At 34.6% G+C, this 11507-nt stretch overlaps 2 long non-coding RNA genes across 2 annotated transcripts; both read left to right on the forward strand.

Moving 5' to 3' along the window:
- Window positions 1-6849: 6849 nt before the first annotated feature.
- On the forward strand, window positions 6850-8287 carry LOC141369315 (uncharacterized). The gene is made up of 3 exons (XR_012372955.1): window positions 6850-7145; window positions 8020-8068; window positions 8155-8287. It is a non-coding gene; the product is annotated as an uncharacterized lncRNA (long non-coding RNA).
- A 97-nt stretch (window positions 8288-8384) lies between these two features.
- LOC141369314 (uncharacterized) lies at window positions 8385-10609 on the forward strand. The gene is made up of 2 exons (XR_012372954.1): window positions 8385-8485; window positions 9787-10609. It is a non-coding gene; the product is annotated as an uncharacterized lncRNA (long non-coding RNA).
- Window positions 10610-11507: the final 898 nt, after the last annotated feature.

Consider the following 11507-nt stretch of genomic DNA (forward strand, 5'->3'; position numbering starts at 1 on the left):
TAGAACAACCCATCACCTCCGAAGAACTCCGCAAAGCATTACAAAGCATGCCAAATAACAAATCACCTGGACCCGATGGACTACCAGCAGAATTCTACAAACACTTTTGGGATATTTTATCACCAACTTTTAATAGATTACTCACCGAAATTCAAACTACATCTACCATTCCCACACATATGAATACAGCACTTATCACTGTCTTCCTGAAACCAAACAAAGACCCAATATATCCCTCTAGCTACCGTCCACTATCTTTAATTAATACTGACCTGAAAATTATTACAAAGACTCTAGCAACAAGGATTGAAACAGTTATGCATTCACTAATTCACCCAGACCAGACAGGCTTCATCAAGAACAGAAATGCAACAGATAATATTCGCAGACTTTTCAATCTTATCAACATTGCACAAAAACAGCCACAGAAAACCATAATTGCATCACTAGACGCAGAAAAAGCATTCGACAAGGTCAATTGGACATTCTTATTCACCACCCTCCGTAAATTTGGTTTTGGAAAGTCATTTATACAATGGATTACTACCCTATACACTTCCCCTAAGGCTACAGTCATCACAAATGGGATCACTTCACCAAGCTTCACCTTGCACCAAGGAACTAGACAAGGATGTCCACTCTCTCCATCTCTTTTTGCCCTATTCATAGAACCACTTGCAGTAGCAATACGCCAAAATAAAAAAATTAAAGGAATCCAAGTCCATAAATCTCAACACAAAATTAGTCTATATGCAGATGATTTATTGTTATACTTACAAACTCCATCCCAATCACTCAGCGAAACATTCAATGTTATTAATAAATTCTCCAAAGTCTCTCATTATACAATCAATTGGAACAAATCAACTATACTTCCGCTATCAGGAGATGGTGTGGACTCAGCAACTCATGATCCTTCCCTCCCCCTCAATATAGGCAACATTAAGTACTTAGGTATCTCAATCTCACCCAAGATGACAGAATTATACAACCTCAATTATGCACCACTACTCAAGAGAATAGAAGATGATTATAAACGATGGAACAGGCTCCCACTTACACTCATAGGCCGTATCGCAACAGTAAAAATGAAGACTCTCCCACAAATTAATTATCTATTCTCAATGATTCCGACTACTCCAACAGATCATTGGTTCAAAAAACTAGACTCTCTCACCACTCAATTCTATTGGAAAGATAAAAAACCGAGGATAGCACTTACAACACTCCAAAACTCAAAACAGTTAGGCGGACTTGAAGCACCAAATTTCTTGCACTACTTCCTGGCAAACCAACTACAGTACTTATACAAATGGACTCAACCACATACATACTCCAACGCATGGCTGGATCTTGAGCAACATCTGTGCTCCCCGAACTCAATCGCAGACCTCCCCTTCTTACCACAGTCAATCAAAAAACTAGAGCTTTATAATAACATTACAATATCAACAACTCTGGCAGCGTGGTGGAAAACCAATAAAATTACAAAATCACTATTAGCACCATGTAGATACACCCCAATTTGGCACAACCCTGACTTCCGTCTTCACAATGAACCGATCCACTTTCCTAAATGGCAGCAAAAGGGCATCACCCATCTTCACCACATATTTGAAAACCACAAATTTATGCCATTCACCTCAATTATCCAGAAATTCGAGATCGAGACAGACCAATTTCTCCATTACCAACAGCTTAAATCTTTACTCAAAAGCAAAATAACCTTAACTAATACTTTACAGCCATCTAGAACTAGTGAACAGTTAATGGAAATAGCCAACCACCCAAGAAAACTCATATCTAAACTTTACAGACTAATCACTTCATCTAATCCCACAATTAGCCTGCCTAAGGAAAAATGGAATAATGACCTCACGCTACCTTCAGACCCGGATTTATGGACACAGATCTGTGGAAACATCTTCAACATGACCACCAACACCAATCTACAACTCATACAATATAAAACCATCCACAGAACCCACATCACTCAGAGCAAACTATTTAAAATGAGACTATCTGACACAGATACCTGCTCACAATGTAGCTCTGGCAACACAGACACCTACCTCCATGCCATCTGGTTCTGCCAGCCTGTTCACTCCTTCTGGACTACAGTAACCAACACACTGTCTTCAATTCTGGACTGCAGAGTCCCACTGTCTCCTACACTCTGTCTTCTAGGAGTTATTTCTGATACACCCATCCCTCCCAAATATAAAACCCCAGTCCTTGTCTCTCTAACTGTCGCTAAGAAAATAGTCTTTCAAAACTGGAAATCTAAATCATCTTGTCATATCAACCATTGGACTAACCTAATCACAGAACTCATTTTGACTGAAGAAACCATAGCGCATAAAAATAATAATATATCTGCCTTTAAAGAAACCTGGAAACCGTTCATAGCTTTTCTACAAATTCATCAGTTAATGTGAACCAAGTACATTCCCATCAACCCCCATCCCACCCTTCACTCTAACCACCTCTATATTTATTCCCCAACAACACCTAATAGACACACGCAGTTATACCAATCCTACATGCATAAATCCTCGCCTGTTTGTCTGTATGTTTCTGTAAGTCTGTCTCTGTATGTTTGTCTATCTCTGCCTCTCTCTGCCTGTCTGTCTGTCTGTCTCTGTCTGTCTGTCTATCTATGTCTGTTTATGTCTGTCTGTCTGTCTGTAAATGTGTACCTAGTTGGTGTGTACCCCCCAAATTCATATTTTTCGCTCCTCTTGTATCTATATGTATATGACATTCGGAGTTGGTTTCTTTTTTTTCACCTGTTTTTTTTTATTTTTTATTAAATCAATATATGTGTTTGTCAAACCTTCATATGAATAAAAATAAAGTTGTCCTCCGAAGTCGGGGGGGTGGTGGTTGGGCAAAAAAAAAAAAAAAAAAAAAAAAAAAAAAAAAAAAAAAAAAATTAACACAACATCATTTACACTACGTACTATTTCTGACATCAGCTGCTCCGTCTCGCTGAAAAGCCCAGTGTTTGTCCAGTCACTGGGTACCTACCGTGGGCAAGCAGCCACTCCACGCATGTCCCTCAGACTCTCCACACTCTTTCCATTCCAGCCAATTTTCCTTCGAATGCTTGTGACTGAGTCAAGAAGCTGTCAGACAGCACAAGTCAACTAACCCACACCTGGGGTGAAAATCCAGGAGTGATGTCAGGGCTAATGGTCTTAGACAGCTCGCTGTACCAAGAGATGTGGCAGGCAGACAGAAGCCACATATATTTCAGTAGTTTGATCCTGCGAAATAAGGAACAAATTTAGTAACAAACTTAGCTTAATGTTTCAATGTTAAAAATGACTGAAAGATCAACTTCATCTTGCAGCACTGTATTACTCATGTCTGACCTGATAAGAATCAGAAGGAATAGAAGAAATTCTGACCTTGTCTGTGAAATACAGTAAAGCATCATAATGTAATTATGCATGAAAATTAAACTTTAGTCATTAATCTCCGACATGACCTTACTTAGGCAGTATTAAAGAAATCAAGGTTGTTTTTGCACAAAATGTACCTTGCAACACATCATGTGGTCATGTTATTATTTTATGTATATTATAAAGCTCTGCATGGGACGTGCTTGCCCAGAGCTAGATTTTTGTAAGCTTGCTCCTTCAGGACATTGCAGTATGTTATTAGTCTATACAATTTTAAGGAGAATTAAAAAATAAATAAATGCATTCTTATTTTAAAGTGCATTTCATTGGGAAAAATGTGTAAAGCATGTGAATGTATAGTTTGTCATCAGTATTTTTAAACCTTTTCTATGGAAATTTTAAATGTGTATATCTTCTAAGTGGTAACTGTTAATCTTTAGGAGTACACAACTATGTAGGGAGCCCAATAGACAAACTAAAAGGCACAACTTAGATTTAACTTTATTAAAAGAGATCTCATGTGTGATTTGTGCTGGGTTTACTGTATATTCAGAGGAAGACGAATCCTGTACCAGAACCTTAGCCGGAGCCACCAGTATGAGTCTGGGCCAGTTAAACAGACACTGCAATATGAATCATCACAACAATTTGCCCAATAACCAGCTCAGTCAGCCAAGGTCAGTATCAGCACATTTGTCATTAGACACATTAAATGTGACAATGCAATGTAAATCACTGGCAGGACATATAAGTTTAATTGTTGTGACTGAATCTGGGAAAATTCTGTTTTGACTCATATGGGAGCAATTTTACATTTTGCTAATTTGCCTATTTGTCACTGGCAAAGTCCATCTGCACTTCACATATGTGCCCGGGAGCACTTGTGGCTATCATGTACCTATTAAAATAACAAGGCCAGTGTGATTGAAGCAAATCTTCTCTGCCCTGAGAAACAAGACGTGATGTGACTGATTGTTTTCACAGTCGGCAGGATTATTTGCTATTACTGTTCAACTGTTGTGCAAGCAGTTCCAGATGTTTTCATGCATAGTGGTTTATACAATCTTATGCCATATGTTATATTTGTCATAGTTGTAATTTAGCATAATTTCACCTTCTTTCTGTAAAATGTAGGAAATGGCTGTAATATTTCTCATTTAATTTACATTTATTGTTGTTAAATCAGCACTGTCACTCACACATACAGGGTTTATTACAGGGTTAGGCTATTTATTTAAACTTCTGCTAATCCAGAGGTACACAGAAAAACAATGTACAGAGGTCCAAAAGTGTGAGTCTGAGGCCACTAGTGAACATGCTAAATGCAACTTTTCTCATTTTAAATTCAATTATTTGAATAATCATTTTAGTAAAAAAAGAACTGGTAATACATTACAGATGTCTCAGGGATTAACATCAGTTATACGGGGCTGTTAAATGCTTTATTCTGATTGGCTGAGAAATGTTCCATGGGTGTTGATTATTTTTCCATAACCGCACACCTAACCTTTAAAAGATCTTAAAAATAGGCACCAGAGCAATATTTTTGGTAACCGTGGTAAAATAATTAAGCAAAATAATTGACTCTGGTCCTTTGGATAATTCGAAAATAATGCACACCCGCGATGTAACGGCACAACGCGAATCTTGGGTGTGCATTATTTTCTTATAATTCAAATGGCCCGTTGGCAATTATTCCTTACTTAATTTATTAGTTAAAATGAACTAACAATGATCAATATATTTGTACAGCAATATTTAAAAAACACACAGTTCATTGTTTGTTTACATGTGTTTGTTGTGCATTACTTCGATAACAATAACAGATACAACTTTCGATTTAAAAAATGTATTGATAAATGTTAAAAGTATCATTAACTAAGATTAATAAAGCCTTTATAAATATTGTTTATTGTTAGTTTGTGTTGACTAGTGTTAACAGATTAAAGCAGATTGTAAAGTGCGCCAATGAATGAAAAGAAACTTGAAAAGATTTATAGCATTTTGTATTTTCCCGTCTTGTTTTTTTTTTAAGTTGTCTATGCCAAACCTGATGATCTGTGCTATTCCAGCATAACTGCAGGTTCATTCAGTGGAAAGAAAATCTCAACATTTGTACAATAGAGTTACATGTCTAGTGTCACTACTTATTTGACGATTGATCTATAAAGAGTAAAGAAACGTATACATTTATCTTGCAATGTAATAGATTGTGTAATTGATTTTCTCTGTTACACTTTATCTTATAATCTCATAGTTTCAATGTAATTTCAGACTTTTGGACCCCACAGTATGTGATGGCTTAATGTAAACAATAATCACAATCACACATAAACACTATGTAATAAAAACTGTGTCAGAAACTGCAAATGTGTTTTTTCAAATAACAACATATCAAAAAATCTGACTTAACACTCCAACAAACGGCCAGTTTTCATCCTAATATTGACAGAATCACTGAAAGGGTTTGTGGTGCCAAAACAAAGTTAACATGTGGGAAAGCTCATTTCTCCCAAATGGATTCTGAAAGATATTATACACTTTCTAACTAAATTATCTTGATAAACCCTACTGTCAGAATCTGACCAATTGCAAAATGTGTTTCTTTTGGCAAAAATGTACCATTTAAGATAATTTGATTACTCGGTTTCATTGTTATTTCAAACCCTTATTATGTAAAATGAGATTTTGAATGACTATGTGAATTATGTTTCATTATTTGTCTGAGTGTGTGTAAATATGCTGATGGATTTTCTTTTGAAATAATATGGCAAAAAGATATATATTTTTTTGGAGTTCCTCAAATCAAACATTCATGATGGTTTACGTTTTACAGTACAGTATAGTACAATAACTTTTATACATGAATACAGACATGTCCTGCAGTTTTAAATTTTACAACAGACTCGATCTAAAACTGTTTTAGACAGGCTTTGGCTAAATGTTTTCTAACTAAAATAAGTGCAGTTTTATAACCTAACAATACAAAAAGAGACAAGGATTTTTAGAGGTTTAACATAGTCTTGAAAAATCCGTTTTTTAAATGTACTGGTAAAGTCAAAAGGTGAAAAAAAATAATAATTGAGGAACTCAAATGCAAAAGCCGCTAAACGCCACCCTCATCAAAAATGAGATAAGTATATTGATCGAATGCTCTCAGCATGTATTCATCAAATACTTTTTCTTCAAATCCGCTTAATCCCCACCTCAGGCCATTTAAAACATTAGCTTTATTGGCAGTAGGCCTATAATTATTGGCAATGTTTCTAGATTTTGCAACTGCTTCCTATGTATTGTCAAAAGATGTGAATTTTATTTAAAAGGGAAGGTTTTGCCAATAAAGCATGCATGCACTTTAAGGGTTTTGCAGTGTAAAACAGTCACAATTGTTAAATACAGATGAAGCAGTGACATTTGTGCAAATAAGGCATTTAAATTACACTGTAAAATGTAATAGCTGAGCTTACTAAAAAGATTAAGTAAACTTAACTTATTTAATTAAGTTTTTTAACCTTACTTAGTTTAACTAAGTAATCCCAACTTTTTTCTATGCAAACTCAAGTCAACTTGATTAAACTTAACAGATTAATTTAGCTCAACTTAAAATTTCAAGTATTTTCAAAAAGGATGACTGCACAGTAGGTGGCAGTAATGCTCCCAAGGAGTAAGTGGTGGCTTAACTGAGTGGTTAACTGAAGAAGACGACAACAGCACATGGTCGGATGAGAGCATGAGGAGGTAAGTTTGTGCTTATATATCATTTTTATTTTTTAATTGCTACATTTTTATTGCAATATTACAATCACAGTTTGTAAACAGTAATATTTTGTCGGTAATAATAAAACTGATGCATGCTATTTGATCACAATTAGCAATCCAACAACTGCTAATCATGTATGTTTAAAGATAAACATTTTCGTTCAACAGACATAAGTAACTAATATGCAGAGGTAGATTGAGTAAAAATTTAATTATATAAAAAGTTAGTTAAAGTTAAGCCTTATAGTAATAACTGCTTGAGTAAAAGTAAAAGTATGCAATGGAAAAACTGCTTAAAGGCGGAGTCCATGATGTTTGAAAGCCAATGTTGATATTTGAAATCACCTAAACAATCACGCCCCTAGCCCAATAGAATCTGGACCTTCTGTTGATAGACCCACCCCACACATACGCAAACCGGCATTTGATTTGATTTGATTGGCTATAAGTGTGTTTTGGTAGTCGGCCCGTCTCCTTTTCCAACGCGTTTTTCAAACATCGTGGACTCCGCCTTTAAGTAGTGAGTTTATAATTCGTGTTGGTGTGGTTTATAATAATAAACTACATAAAAATGCTTAGAACTGCTTATAAAAGGTAAAATAGCACATTTAAAGTAGGTGCTTTCAAAATTGTTACTCAAGTCAATGTAATGCAGTAAGCATGTTTCTACCCACCTCTGGAGAAAAAACATTAATAATTTCATACCTTAAAATGCCAAGTTATGTAAATAAGAGATGTGCTGCATAAAAAGTTTTAAGTTTATAGAGCGAATGCTAAAAATGTTGTTTTTACAATTGCTTTTTAGTATCTATCAATCAATATACTATGTTAATTGTATATTATTATTATTTAGCAGGAGCTTGTTTCTTTGAAGAGAGCGCATACCCTTCATGGAAAGTCAGGTAATTAACACACATTTTATTTAGGGCATGTCAAAACTTTTTAAATCTTGATATGTTGTTTCTTTTGTTATCCTTCTTTCATATAGTAACGTTACTGTGGAGTACAACCAAGTCGCAAGCAAAAACCTCAAGCAAGAATTGTTCTCATCCCTTGCTAAACATGGTTTTTGAAGATTTTGAATGAAAGAAAAGTTTAAAAGCTCTCTTGAGTATCTAATAAGTATTTTTGTTTGTTTGTTTTAAATAGTTTAAGTCCATTTGCTAACTTTTAAGTAATCTGTTCTCACTGTTGATCTCAATGTTTTATGTATTATTTGTCAGAACATCACTGATGTCAGTGCTCGGTGGACGGTAGTTCTCTGTGGTCTTGCTATCCTTCTTGCGGAAGACACTACAGACTTCCTGAAAACAAACATGGTTAGTATTCTTCTCGTTTAATCAATATGAGATGTCCTAATTTTTGTGTTAGCATTTAATTAGCATTATTAAAGAAATAATGTGTAAATAGAAGATAATTAAAGGCACCAAGGCACATCCTTTTGTCCCACAATTCTATGCGTGAGCATGCTCAGGATTGGTTGAGCCTGGTTGAGTTCGATAAAATAAAATGGTGGGCAACAAAGCAACTGAGCACACATTTAGTGTAAATAAAGTAATATTTTCACTTTTGGTTGCATTTCTAGCGAGAAATTTGTATTGTAGTTTTGAACTCTTTCCCCGCCATTGTGTTATTCCGTCAATTAAGAGAATCAATAACTTCTGATAAATGCTGTGAATGAATGAAAACATAATTTATTTGCCAGGTAAAGGTTTTATGCCAATTACATGACCAATTCAAATTCATTATAAAGAAAGCAAAACATCAAATATTCAAAGATCAGTCTGAGATGTATACCTGACAGTAGCGAAATACATCAACATGACACTATGGGTTTTAGTTTATCGCATTATGAGTGAACAAAGCTTAATAGAGGTGTTAACAGTGTGTAAACCGTTTTGAGCTGTCCACTTTCGACTACATTCAGATGTATTCAAAACAGATTAGAACCGCTTAAACATGCTGTAACCCGTATGCTGGAAATAAATTTGACAGGTACAGTTTAATAATAAACAAAATTAAATAAATTGTCTTTTAATAACATATGATGTTATAGTTACAAATGATTAAACCAAATAGTGTGTTTGTGACATTAGAACGTCTTGTCTTAAAACTGAAAATAAACAGGTTTTCCTGTATTTGTTAAAAATAAGCTAATAAAATAGTTAAAATAAATATTTAATGTTGCTTACCTTATGAGTAAAATAGCCACATAATAAGTGGGATAATGCACAGACAGCAGGTTGTTATCATGAAATAAGCCCCTCCAGTTTGATACAAGACCCTCTGCTTGACACAGAGTCCTGATCAAACTGTTGGGGATTATTTCTGGAAAAACAACCTGCTGCCTATACAATATACCTTACATATAGAAGAGTTTTCTAACAAGATATTATTAATTAAATATGTTCCAAGGATGTTTTTGCACCACCAGGAAAGAAGCTTCTGCTTAAAGGTCCAAATTATTATTGGCAATTCCAACCGAAGCACTGTTACAAATTTAAGTGTCACTTCAAAAACTAGTAACATCACCTTGAACAGTTTAAATTTTTAAATGACACATCCACTTTGCATTTGTATTATGAGAATGTATATTAATATTGTGTTTCAATAATATTAGGACTGTGATGGTGACCCACCTCAACTATCAATAGGAATTCTCAGTCTGGTGCCGGAGGACAGACACATTTCTCCACATGGTTTACAGCAATTATTTGGTAGGGTGTCACAGCCATGGATGGACTTGAGAAAGTATCACATGCCATGTGTTTAGTTTTTGGACTGATCGTTGTTTTAAATATGGAGTACCTCTTCACAGCTTATTTTGAGTTGATTCACAGGGTTTTTCTTTCCCTGGGACACAAATCACTAAAGTCAAAACTGCCATCACTACAAAACATACTAATGTGAAGTAGTGTGTTTTGTGTGAAACAAGTCCGTGTTACTGTAGATCTGTTGCATTTTGGGGTTTTTATTTTTCGTCAACCTGGATACAAGTTCCAGAAAAACTCAACTTTAATTGCTGCAAAACTTTGATGTTTTAGTTAAGCTGTATTTTGCGTGTTTCTGATGGCAGAAACAAGATTGTTACTGTAGGTCTGTTGATGCAATTTGTGATTTTTTATCAGTCACATGACAACCTGGATACAAAACCAAAACTGCAGTCACTAAAAAAAAACTAGTTTTGAATTTGTTTGTCAAGGTGTGTTCATTGTGTTTGTAATAACAGAAACAAGACTGTCTTAGGTCTATTGTTGCATTTTGGGTATCCAGATTGATGGGTGACTGAACACAAACCCCTTTCTTGTGTGTGTGTGTGTGTGTGTGTGTGTGTGTGTGTGTGTGTGTGTGTGTGTGTGTGTGTGTGTGTGTGTGTGTGTGTGCAACAAAAATGTTTTACTTTGTACACTGTTAACATGTTTAAAATAAATGTTTTAACCTCATTTTGTTGCTTTTTGGCTTTACTCATTTTTGTTAGTTCAGCTTACTTACAAATGTAAGGCAACCAGTTTCCTTATATTTACAAGTAAAGTGAACAATAAAAAGAAGTTATCTCAACTAATGATTTTAAGTAAAGAGTACTTAACTTTACTTGATTAATAAGTTTAGTCTACTTGTACTGTTAAGTTTTGACAACTTAAAATCAATACTCTACCTTACTTGTTGAATAAGTTTAGGCTACAAATAATATAAAGTTTTGCCAACTTAAAAGCAATACACTAACTTACTTAAAATTATGAGGCAATCAGTTTCCTCACTTTTTTAAGTAAACTCAACTTATTACATTTTACAGTGTACTGACTAATAACCTTTTTATTGTCATTAAACTGAAATAAATGAACCTAAACATAAGATTCTGACTAAAAAGATGCATTTAGAGGAATTTGCTAAACGAATTGAACTGAACTCTAATTGTGTATTTATTTTAAAAGAGGAACAATGACTTGACAAATTGAAGTGCTTTTAAATTTGCCTTGAAAAATGTTGCACAGTCTGTAAGAGTTTTGTCAGTTGTTTTGCTGGACATTTATCATGCCTGTGCAAAGCTCATTTTATAGATTAAGAATAAATAAGCATTTTTAAATTGATTTAACGTAGGCTATTTCTTGGTCCCTTAATACAAATACCTTTTAAACAGACTGGTCTCATGGAAAGTCGCGTTATTGTCTTGAAAAATTTGATTAATTTATTCGTTTCCATGGCATGAAATTCAGCTTTTGACATGCCTTGAGCATGAATGTATTTTTCGTGTCACTCGCACAAATTTTATAGTTTCTCGTGTCCGTGGCATAACCCTCTTTTTCGTTTCATTTTATGTGTTGTTTTCTTGTTGTTTTTTCT

The sequence above is a fragment of the Misgurnus anguillicaudatus genome, chromosome 2, assembly GCF_027580225.2.
Source record: "Misgurnus anguillicaudatus chromosome 2, ASM2758022v2, whole genome shotgun sequence".
In the NCBI taxonomy this organism is placed as follows: Eukaryota; Metazoa; Chordata; class Actinopteri; order Cypriniformes; family Cobitidae; genus Misgurnus; species Misgurnus anguillicaudatus.